This window comes from Temnothorax curvispinosus, unplaced genomic scaffold, assembly GCF_003070985.1.
Source record: "Temnothorax curvispinosus isolate PA1 unplaced genomic scaffold, ASM307098v1 QBEX01012569.1, whole genome shotgun sequence".
In the NCBI taxonomy this organism is placed as follows: Eukaryota; Metazoa; Arthropoda; class Insecta; order Hymenoptera; family Formicidae; genus Temnothorax; species Temnothorax curvispinosus.
The window spans coordinates 127720-139204 of NW_020222349.1; the positions used below are offsets into that span (position 1 = coordinate 127720).

The 11485-nt window shown below is 34.4% G+C and overlaps 1 protein-coding gene across 5 annotated transcripts in view; it reads right to left on the reverse strand.

Annotated features, from left to right (window-relative positions):
- Positions 1-2550, reverse strand: part of LOC112462603 (arrestin homolog) — a 54024-nt gene extending 51474 nt beyond the window's left edge. For 2 of the 5 annotated variants that reach the window (XM_025028484.1, XM_025028480.1), the window contains exon 1: positions 2299-2550. The gene's annotated coding sequence lies outside the window, so the exon portion shown is untranslated. Of the gene's footprint in view, positions 1-1766 lie in introns of all 5 variants that reach the window. The other 3 variants (XM_025028479.1, XM_025028478.1, XM_025028481.1) reach the window with 2 other exon arrangements.
- Positions 2551-11485: the final 8935 nt, after the last annotated feature.

Here is an 11485-nt window from a genome sequence, read left to right on the forward strand (position 1 = left end):
ACACACACACACACACACACACACACACACACACACACACACACACATACAAGTACTCCATTCGAAAATTTTAAAATTTTTTAGGTATAGATCCTAAACTCCACGCGAGAGTGCATTTTCCAATTTCTCCTATATCTAAAAAAAAAGCAGTAAGCGCTTTATCGCGGAGTACTTTAAAGCTTGAAAGCTTTGTTTACACCTGCACGACCTAGTCAGATTACGATGTTTCGCAATGTAAACTATATGGTGCAATAGCTCGCATCGTTGATGCGGGATCGATTTTATGATCTCTATGTTATCGCGTAATTATAGAAACTGCCGAGCAGTGAATTTATATAGCTGAACAGTGCCAAGAATCGGATATGCTTGAATATCATTGATCGGAATAGACGTTATTAATAATGCAAAATATTTCCTACACTCCTACAGTAATCGCATTCCGAAAACACACTTACGCACACAGCTTCCCCCTCTTTTACAAGGCCTTTTCCTAATTTTAATTTTTAAACTCGAGGTAAAATTGGGAGAAATTCAACCAATTCGAAAACGAGACGCGAATATTGTGCATTTAGATTTGCGACAACGTCATGGCATACGAAATTGAGGAAGTTCATGGAATGAGTTAAATTAGGCTGGAATTAGATAAACTCCGCCTTGGGATTTCATCGAGAAACGAACGTCAAGTACACACAACGTGAAACTAACTTTGACTGCGTGTTCGATTCGGTAAATAACGGCATCAGATTGCACAAACGAGACACAAAGCGCGTATATCGTCCAGTCAAGCTTCAAAGTGCATTTGCTCCAACGACGATCGTAAATTACCGAACATTATGCATCCATTATTGCAGCTGATCGACTGGCTATCCCTTATAGTGACTGAAATATTAAACCCGAATATTTTTCCCCTAAGTACCCTCTTTTTGAAATATCACGAATAGGTCAGATGAGTTCGGCTATTTTTAATTTGGCTCCACTAAATCTATCTTTATATTAATTAAATAATGATTAGACAATCACATTGTCTATGTTAAAAAAAAAAAAAAATCAATGATGTAAATTAGCAAGAATATAAGGGTCGTAAATTCTTTGAGATTCATAGATTTGAGTATTGTATATCATATCTTTACATAAGAAATTAGATAAAAAGAAACGGCGATAAAATTTTTTCTGACATGCGTATTAAAGCTCTATTTGTTTGTTTCCTAATTATAATATCAATAGAAATGCGCCGCTGTTCTTGATTTTAAATAAATCAGAGATTATTACCGAGATGCATTTAAAATTCAAAACACAGAGTTTCGGGTGCATAAAAAAATATCGATAGTATGTTGTTTAATGCTGGTCGCAGGACATCTCAACTCGATCGATTACTGCTTTGCTGCTTTACTGTTCTACAATTACCAGGTCGCTTTCAGAAGGTTTTACCGCGTTAAGTATTAAATGAATTTAATCTAATAATTATTTGATATTTTGTTCACACTCGAAACGGACTATTTATATAGCTTGTGATTAAAAATTAATTATAACAAAATCATCGCCCGCGTGGAAAGCGTCGTGTTCGACTGTCACATATGTGAATGCTTAATGGCCATTCCATTTGAATAAAACCTATTTTCTCGTCCGTAAACCGGAAACGTGGTCGAGCAAAAATGGCGAATTAATGAGAAAATATGCGCCATGATATAGCGAGCGAATCAATTCTAATTGCCTGTCGGCTGTCCGATAATAACGCGCAGTATTTACGCGCGAGTTGTTGTACTTACGAACACACTGCCTACGACGTGAACATCGACGTTATCACCTACTTACGGACCGTCAACTCAGCAGATCACCGTAGTATATTAAAGACGGGCCATAAACGCTAAAACACCGTTTACGATCGTATCGATCTTCCCCAGGCGAGAGAAATCGAGAACGCTTCTCCCATTTGTTCCTTTACTAGCGGCACGGCGCGCGGCGTCGCGATCCAGCAAATTGTTCCCGAAGCGCTCTTTAAGAATTCAAGTGCGTCACCTGCCCACACTCGAGCCATGTACTGACAGTTTGTTATTTTCAGATAATCCTCTTTGATATATATGTATATATATGTACCGTCCGGATATTATTTAACGTTTCTGCGTTGTTTAAGGATATCGATAAAGCTCTAACGAGCTTAGAGCTTGGAGCTTAGAGCTTCGACGCTATAAATTGCGCGCAGCTGATCTGTATATTTATTTGGGACGAAGGGAAGGCGAAGATTACAGATAAGGTCTTTCTTCTCCCGTATCTTTAGCGTTGACGATGCGGCTCTCTCACCCAGATTATACCGGTCCCCAATTCTCCCTGGCCTTTATACTTTCCGCGATAAATTTTCGCATTTCTTCGTTTCCCCCGCTCGAGGCGACGTTGGGGAAAGACAATCTTAATGTACAACGGTATTCCCGTGATATCGTCGTTCTCCGTTTCACCCGAGGGTCATTAGGCAGCGAGCGAGGCCCGTTCGGAGTCGGCTGTTAGGCCGTGCGATAAGTAGTAAAACTCGACGTTGCGCCCGACGTCCGTCGTGTAACACGGCTCGCCGTCTACTGGCGCGCTCGACGCCAGGCGTCGCGACGCATAGGGCGCAACGCTAATCGGCGCCGCGTCCCTCCACGATGTTGGCGATTCACGGCGGCAGTGCGTAGAAACGCGAATCTTTTTGCACGCATCGCGACATTCGCCATTCGTCGGAAGAACATTGGAGCCCTGCCTCTGCGTGTCACACAAATTCTCGTCAATTCCCCCCCCCCCCCCGGTGGCCACGCCGAACCGATTACATTAACGAGGAGGGCGCGTTTGTCCGTGGCATTGCTTTTGATTAACCCGTATCTCCCCTGCCGTGTGATTTCATCGAATTTTCGCCGTTCGTCCATTGCAACGATCTTTCTACAGATCTCTCTGCGAGACCTTTTTTGTAGTTGTCTCTATCAGAAAAAATGTGTTACAATAATTTTATTAATAAGTTTAATTAATAATTAGGCGTTTATTTTTGCGAAGATACTGGAATACCAGATTCAGTATGAAGTTTCTTTAATACTTATTTGAGCTTTAAACATCGCTATGCTGTTGGTTTGCGTGTTCAATATTTGATGAGAGAATATTAATTAATTATTTTTGTTGCAAATCATGGACTGTACACTGTGCCAACTAATTTTAGTCACACGCATAATGCGATCATAAATAATACCTTGTTAATTGATGCATTATTGATAATAATGCACAATATATATCGCCGCTATCAAAAACATGTTAATATATTTTTTATTATATTAATATAAGAATGTCTCATATATACATACGTGCAATTTGTAATTAACATAAAAAAAACGATTTCTTTTCAAAACAATTAACTTAAGACAAGGAAATTATTTTTATTAATCACTGACGAAAATATTATAGGTATGCACATAGAGCTTAAAGTTTTGTGCATACTATCATTTTTTATAAAAATATTTTGAATACTGTACTAAGAAAAAGGAACCTTGATTAGTTTGAATAAGTAGTCTTTTGTGCGTACCTTGGAAATAAAAACTTAATCCAATTATATATCTCCGTCTGGGATTTTCTCTTTTACATATTTTAGGGCTTTATGACAAAGGCGAGAGTAAGAGAGCAAAAGAGGTTGCTTTGTGATAAGTTCTGAGATTTTTAGTTTTCGTTGTAGACACGTGGAAAGTTCGAGGTCATGCATGGCGGATCGCGTGCCGAACAATATTATCACCATCACGGTCGGAAGTATCACGTGTTACCAGTAAATCGGATTTTCGGTTTTCCGAACTCTTTTCTGTATCAGGGAAGCGGAGTTATTTCTAGATACGTATTTATTGATCTGTGAGAGCATTAAGCATTCCAGAGCTTTTAAGCCTTCCGCAAATTGGCGAAGATTAAAAAAGAACTATCACATGACCGGCTGTTGCCGGTATATTACGAACTGTATACTTCTTCTGTGTGTTAAAAATGTTTTTACTTCACACAATTGGGAGTTTGAACATTTTTTCTGGCTTTAATTAAACCGCCACTAGCGATTGCATTTAATTTTTAATATAAAATATCATGATTATTTAATGAGTTAATTAGTTCAATATTATGATAAAGCTTAAATTTATTAAATAAAATTTTAATTCTATATTAAAATTCACTAATGAGTTTAAAAAATCCGCTGAATGAATTAAAAAAACATGATCTTGCTATATACTGGTATACTCAGATTATACATAGATACTTTGTGAGAAATTTTTTATAAATAAATTTTGCCATTCTACATTTTTAACATTCAATCTATATTTTCTTAGCATTATTTTTTTACAAAATAAACTTAGAATTTTTAGAGGTGATTTGAAGGAATTTATATATTCTGTTGTAATAATTTATTATTGTGTGTATTAAAAAATTTTTAGTATTTAAATATGAAAAGAAAATATATTTGTTAAATATATCCCGTGTATTTCGTATTAGAGATATAGATATTTAAATATTTTTACCACTAATTTAACTACAAGACTACAACATTAACTTAAAAAAAAAAATCATGAAACGATTCACTAAAACTGAAAGTAATAATATAATATTTTGTTGCTGAGTTTGCACAAATTGTTTTTATTCTTCTCGTCACATGTATAGCTAGCATAACAATATTATTCCAGTAGTCTACTTCACGCAATGCTAGTAGCTATATTGAATATGGAAAATAAAGAAAGAACGAAATACCGTTATACAGGTGATGTACAGGATCAAAGGTTATTGATGAAAGAAGTCGTGCGTTTACAGTATATGTATACGTCCACTGTAAATAATAAAAGTAAGTGAGGCATAAAATTGGCTCAGATACCGTATCGATAAAGAAGAAGAATCTGAACTCGGATACGATTCACGTGTACTTATGCATAAAACGCTTAAGATCTTCTATTCTTATGCTTTTATTCGCGATCTATGGTAACAAAGATTCATGAATATAAATGTTGTATGTGCGTGAAAACTCAGTCGAGAGAGAGAGAGAGAGAAAGAGAGAGAGAGAAAAATTCAAAGATATTAGAATGATTGATTTTAAGGAATTAGCGTAACAAATAAAACTCGAAATTTCTTCCTAAATCGATGACCCGAATTTGGCATGCCGTATATGCATCCATATAATATATACGCAGCACCGCTCTCAGAATTGTGACATTGACATGAACGACGATAGACATCATATCAGCATTTCGAGCGTATGTCGAACTATTAATCGATTATTGAGATATACACGGCGTAATGCCAGTTTCAAAGCAAGGCGCAGTGTGCTTATCAATTAGATGATGAATATCATGTGATCAATTAAAACATTTCAGCAGAATTAAGCTTAAAATATTCAAAAATTATTTTGCAATTTATCTATCATTCAGATTCATTTAAAATGAGTTCTCGATGGATATTAAAACTGTTTGATAGTATCTAATTATGATATAAATTGACATTATATTTTCTGTATATATGAAGTTTCAACTCTCTTTATATATGTATAATCTCAATTTTCTGTAATTAACGGTAATTGACAAGTCTCACGAGTCTCGTTTGCTTTCTGATTCACGAAAGTTCTACTTCCTGCGAAACTCTTCCATTAAACAGTTTTTTATCAAGTTCGTTCTGAATCAAGATGCAGCTTTAAAGTAGATAAGCCAATTTAGCAAAAGTTTCTAGCAACTTGCTGGACAGTCCTTTGAAACTTCAACACCTCTTTACGATGAATTAGAGCTACCAGTGCCGAGTGCATGTCCCTTTCTTGTGAATTTAATTATCTCGCCATTTACATAAAGTTTGTTCAAATATTATGATATAGTGTATGAGGAACGAAACGAAGAAAGAGAGAGAGAGAGAGAGAACGTCGAGACTTCAGGAATTTGGCACTTGAAATCTCCGTGCTTGTTTCTGTATTTGAGATGATACTATAGACGAACGTTCGGAAAATGGGCTATGTTTAACGATCGTACAAATAATTTGCGGAAGGACAAGGGTGGCGACTATCGATAGAGAATGTCAATCTTCGGTCGAGTTTCACGGTTCCAGTTCACACTATCTTCCCGCAACTTAGAATTTGTTTCGTAAGCTTCCTTCGAGACGATCGTTTCACTGTGGGCGTCTGTATTGGAAATACCTCGAAACTTGCTGAATCGAAGAGGGTGAGCACATTTTCGTTATATCGTATAGACTAACGATTGCTTTAAGAATCTTATTTACTTTAACTTTTTTCAGTTAGAAGAAACGTTTTGACCTGTTTTTTTTAAATTAGAATATTTTTGATAATGTAATTCGAATTAGCGTACCTATTTAAAATTAAAGTAGATTTTTAGCAAATATTGGATTAAGGAAGATTAAAGAAGTTCCTAAATGAATATTAGGATTGTGCGCGCGCGCTCTTTTGATGAAGTTACGTCTTTGACATCGTATATCTCAAGTAAATATTCGATTAATATAACTTTTATTAAATGGCAGTATTAATGGCCAATATATAGTTTAATGAAGCTTTGACTAAACATTTAAAATTCTCGAAAAGAGCTTAACGAAAGCTAAAAGCTTTCTCTCGATGCTTCTTTCGTGTAGTTGCTGATAATGCTGATTAGTATTGTACATTTGCCTTCTCTGAGATTTCGTGCTTCTTCGTTTTCACAGTGCATTAGGAAATTGAAATCGGTATCTACCGTTGAACGACCTGCACTCTTTACTACTGCGGTTATAGGCCTGTTCTTTTTAGCTGAACTTCTTGCACGGTTCATCTTTCCTCTTTTTCTTTTCACATTCTTTTCGCAGAAAAAAAGAGAAAAGATGAACCGTGCAAAAAGTTCAGCTAAAAAGAACAGGGGTTATGAGAAAATCAATCGTGATATTTTTCTACTCATTTTCATGGCTTTCAGCCGAATGAATAATACCGACGTTTTATGATCGGGAAGTTTTCAACTAATTACAGATCGTATTTTTGGTATCTTCTCGCATGAATTCAACGAATATCCATGTGGGGACTTTAGCTTGACGTATTGAGTGAATCTCTTCTTCTTTCAATTTGCGGTAGCTCTAAATATTTTAGTAACATAGAATTTATATAAATGTTGAAGATAGTAATTATATTCGATCAAATTTTTTCTTAGAATCAAAATAAATCGCTAATGAATATAACATGCCACACGATTATACGTATGACTCAAATTCTTCGGAAGATGATAAACTCTTAGCTTTATAATTTAAATAATTACTGCACGATCATGTATGATATATTTTAAAAACTTTTTAAATTTATTTTAAATATATCTTTTTCATATGCTGCTTAATAAAAATAATACTGATTTTAGGAAATAAATGAAACTAATAACGTTTCAACTTTAAAAACTGCTTAAAAATTTTCCAATATTAAATTAATGGAAAGATACATGTATATGTATGCACGAGAAAATTTTTTATTTTTATTAATTTTATGTTTGATTTCGTCACAATACAATTTTTTTCCACTTGTATAATTTTGTATATACAATTATTGTGCCAATATCGATTATCGATAGATGTAACGACTAAATATCTAACATGAATTTTCTCAATTTTATTATTCTATTGTTCTATTCTAGTCCTTCTAGTGTTCTATTTTATTCTATAATCTCTTCTATTCTATAATGCGCTTACATCGTCGCATCGATGGTTCTAGATTAGTATATTTATTATATATACTGCACATATATAGATAATATAGATATTATATGTACTATGTTATTATAATTTATATTCATGATAAAGAGACTCATGGCGTCTAATTAAAAAGATTTTCTTATTTACCTAACTTGCAAAATGTGATAAATAATGTTTTTGACAGTGTTTGAATTATTTCTGTTTTAAAAAAGTCAGTTGATGAATGTGCAAAGCGGAGCATTAAAATATAATATTCGTGATAGCTTAAGACAAAGATGAGTGACATTATAAGTATAGAAAATGAGAGACAAATTTATTTCATAAATCCATTGAAATCGTTATCGTACTAAAAAAAATTGTTATTATACCTTGCGAAACATTTATCGCGTTACGTTCTCATTTTAAGTCTTGACAATCACGATAATTACTTTAAGTATTTCCACTGTCAAATACTTTGAGCGCGAAATAAATGGGAGTTTATTAAATTTTCTGCGATGTATTTAAAATCATTTTCTAACAAATGTAAATGAGAAAGACCCGTAGTTACTATAACCTACCCTGCGTGATAGAATTTTACGCTGCGGCCAATTAATTTTTCTCTCGCGGTCTCTGTAAGACATAACATACCATTCCTGTGACTTTAATAGCCCGTTTTTTTGCATTTTTACGTCTCCGCAAGAACTAACAAATGTGAGCGCCTTATAAATCTCTTCTATATATGAAAAAAAAATCATGTGGAATATCGAGAATTTATTTTCAAGATTAGATCAACGTTTTGAAAGTGCTTTTTTTTTAGTAGTAAAGCGTGTTCTCTATGATAATAGTGCGTGAAATAGTTCTTTGCCAGAATGTATTGTCTTGACAATTCGATATAGGGATAATTTAATAAAGTTAGAGCATCGTATATTTATTAAATGTTACTTAAATTTTCATTATTGATCTTTTTCATTCTACAGTCACGAATTGGAAACACAATTAATTTAAATGTTGGAAATGAATTGAATTAAGAGTTTGAAGATAAACAAATATTTCTTAATAATATAATTTTTCTACAACAATGTAATTTACAAAAAAGTACATTTGTCTCTAAATGTCATTATAATATATGGAAAAATTGCATGAGATATATAAATCTTAATATTTGTGTAGATTTATTTTTCAACAGCTTTACAATCCTCTTTGCAATTATTAGCAGCAGTACGCGACAACGAATATATTGGATGTGCAATTGAAATTCTAAATATTTCGCAAGTTATAAATATTGATGAGAGATATAATTTCATTGTATACGAGCTTCGCGTATCATTCGTTTTTATTCCATGCTTTTTCTTTCTTAATTGCCATTTTATTTTATCCTTGGCGGAATGGGAAGCACTAATTGCTTGTGTGTCGTTACTTGGCGTTTCGTTAGGTATGATTTACGATCGCGATTCATATTTTACGGAGAGAGCATGTATAACCGATGATACGTCTTAATTTCTCGTCGACGGTTAGAATAGATCTGGCAGAAAGCCATTTGTCCAGCTTATATAAAGTGGCCGGATGGTCGTTGTTGCCTCAAATAATTCGCAATAAAACGCTTTTCTTGACGGAAGTTAATTCCTTCGAACTAAATATTGGCAAATGGGATGTTGGAAGAACGTTTAAAAGTTTTCTGAGTTGATTTTATCTCGTACGGTTTTCACGACGTGGCACGAGAGAATTCTTATATTTCTCTGACATTAATCCAAATACAGTAATTTCGAATGTAAGCTTCATATGAAGGTAAACTTACCTATCTCTCTGCTTTCACGTCCTAGCCTTCACAGTTCGCAGCACTCCCTCGTTAACTCTTAGCCATCAACTGTCAGTTCTACAATGTAATTTCCGAACTTTAAAGATTAAAACCTTATATAAATTTTCGTTTTGCAAACTTTGAAGTCGTTTAAGTATTAATTTATGTAACTTACAGTTTATAATTATTATATGGATTGTGGTGAGGTAATTATACAAAATATGAATTTTGATCGCAAAATTATCGTTCTTAGGTACTTTCTGGCTAATAATAAACTTTCTTTATATTTATGTCACGGTGACGCTGCATTAATCGCGTGTATCCTCTCGTTTGTTTTTATTACAAGCTGCTATCATGTATGGAGTCGCGTGTCTCGAACCTCTCGTTGCAGTAACGAGCGCAAATCGGTGTCATAAATCTGCAAAAACGAGGCATTAAGAATTGAACCGCCCCGCCCGATCTCTGTAAATCTCCTGTCGTCGATAGTCATCTTAATATCTGACATTTTCAGTAAATTCGCCAAGCATCGACTTTTCATACTTTTACGAATTGATCATGTTTTCTTTAATATCTCAGTTTAAACAGTTTTCTATGCAGATTTAATATTGAAAATTTAAATATTATGAAAATCTAGTTGATGCGTCATCGGTTTACTTTTCTTATTCTTCTTTTACGAGCTTGAAATTTTGCAGCGTTTTTGCGAAGTATTTGTAAATCATCGCCAGACTATTCGATTTGTCGGAGTTATTTGCAAATACCATGAGAACGCAAGCTTGAAATGTGATAATTTCAATATCTATTAGCGTTATATGGCATGTGTTAAGCATTTAGGTATTTTCGGCTTATACTGTATTATGACAATTATAATTTTGTTTGTGTGAAACGGCTTGTACAGTTGGGATTAAATCACGTTGCAGAGAAGATGGGGAGGAGCAAGGGGAGGAGCGAAAGGAGAGAGAGAGAGAGAGGGGGGGAAGAAGAGATTAATTAATTTGAGCTTTCCGACCCGTGCTTTTTCATGATACCCTATGTACTTTTCGAAAAAGAACCTTCAAATATTCAAGCTGGGATATTTTATGCACGATGTGCCAAATATATTTCTGCCAATCGTGCCACGCGTCCATTAATCTGTTCTGCGACTATAAATGGTGTAAATTCGCTCTCTGTGGCTCCAGAACTTTCCACTGACAGAAACTCACTGCAAGCTGATTAACTCTATGCTCTACTGGAAGTCTATACATTTCTCTCCCTCCCTCCCTCCCTCCCTTCTCCCTTCTCTCTCTCTTTCTCTCTCTCTCTCTCTCGTATGTTATACGTATATTGTATCAACCGTAGCTACATCGTACTTACCCTGCGTTATACCGTGTTTCGCACTTAGTGCGTTACCGGTTCGTGCTTTTAGTGCCCACTGAGGGATATGCCTTGTCATCGATTTCTATTAATTTCTAACGTGTGTTCCATTGTTACCGTAAGAAGATTTAAGTATACGAAGAACGTTTGAAGTCAGACCGAGAGAGGTGCAACAATACATCTTCTTTGAACAGAAGATCGTATGTATAAACTTTTTAAATAATATAATAGAAATGGGCATAACAGTTCGACATTTAAAAATGTCGTTTTATCTAAAATTTGTTTTTGTTGATTTTGATTTTGATTTTGAGTGAACTCATTATGAAAATGGCAGGTTAACAAGAAATAAAATTATATAGACGTCGTTTATGCAGGATCAGTTTTGCCAATCTGCAATCGCAATTTCTTGTTAATCTCTTTTCTCTTCTGACGAGTCTCGTAAAAATTGATCAAACTTCTTGATGCTGCTAGCGATAGCCGAAAGCAGATGATGACGAGATTTTGATGATAAGAGATTTAAAAATGATGTAATCTGCTTAACTAACTTAATTAACTAAAGTTGTATCTGTTTAATCTGTATTGAAATGATTGATTGATTTTTAAATGATTGATACCTACTAATTGTCTATTTGCCTATTACTTGCTTTACAGAATATTTCTGCACAGAAATTATCTAAAATATGATGTGCTGAAATC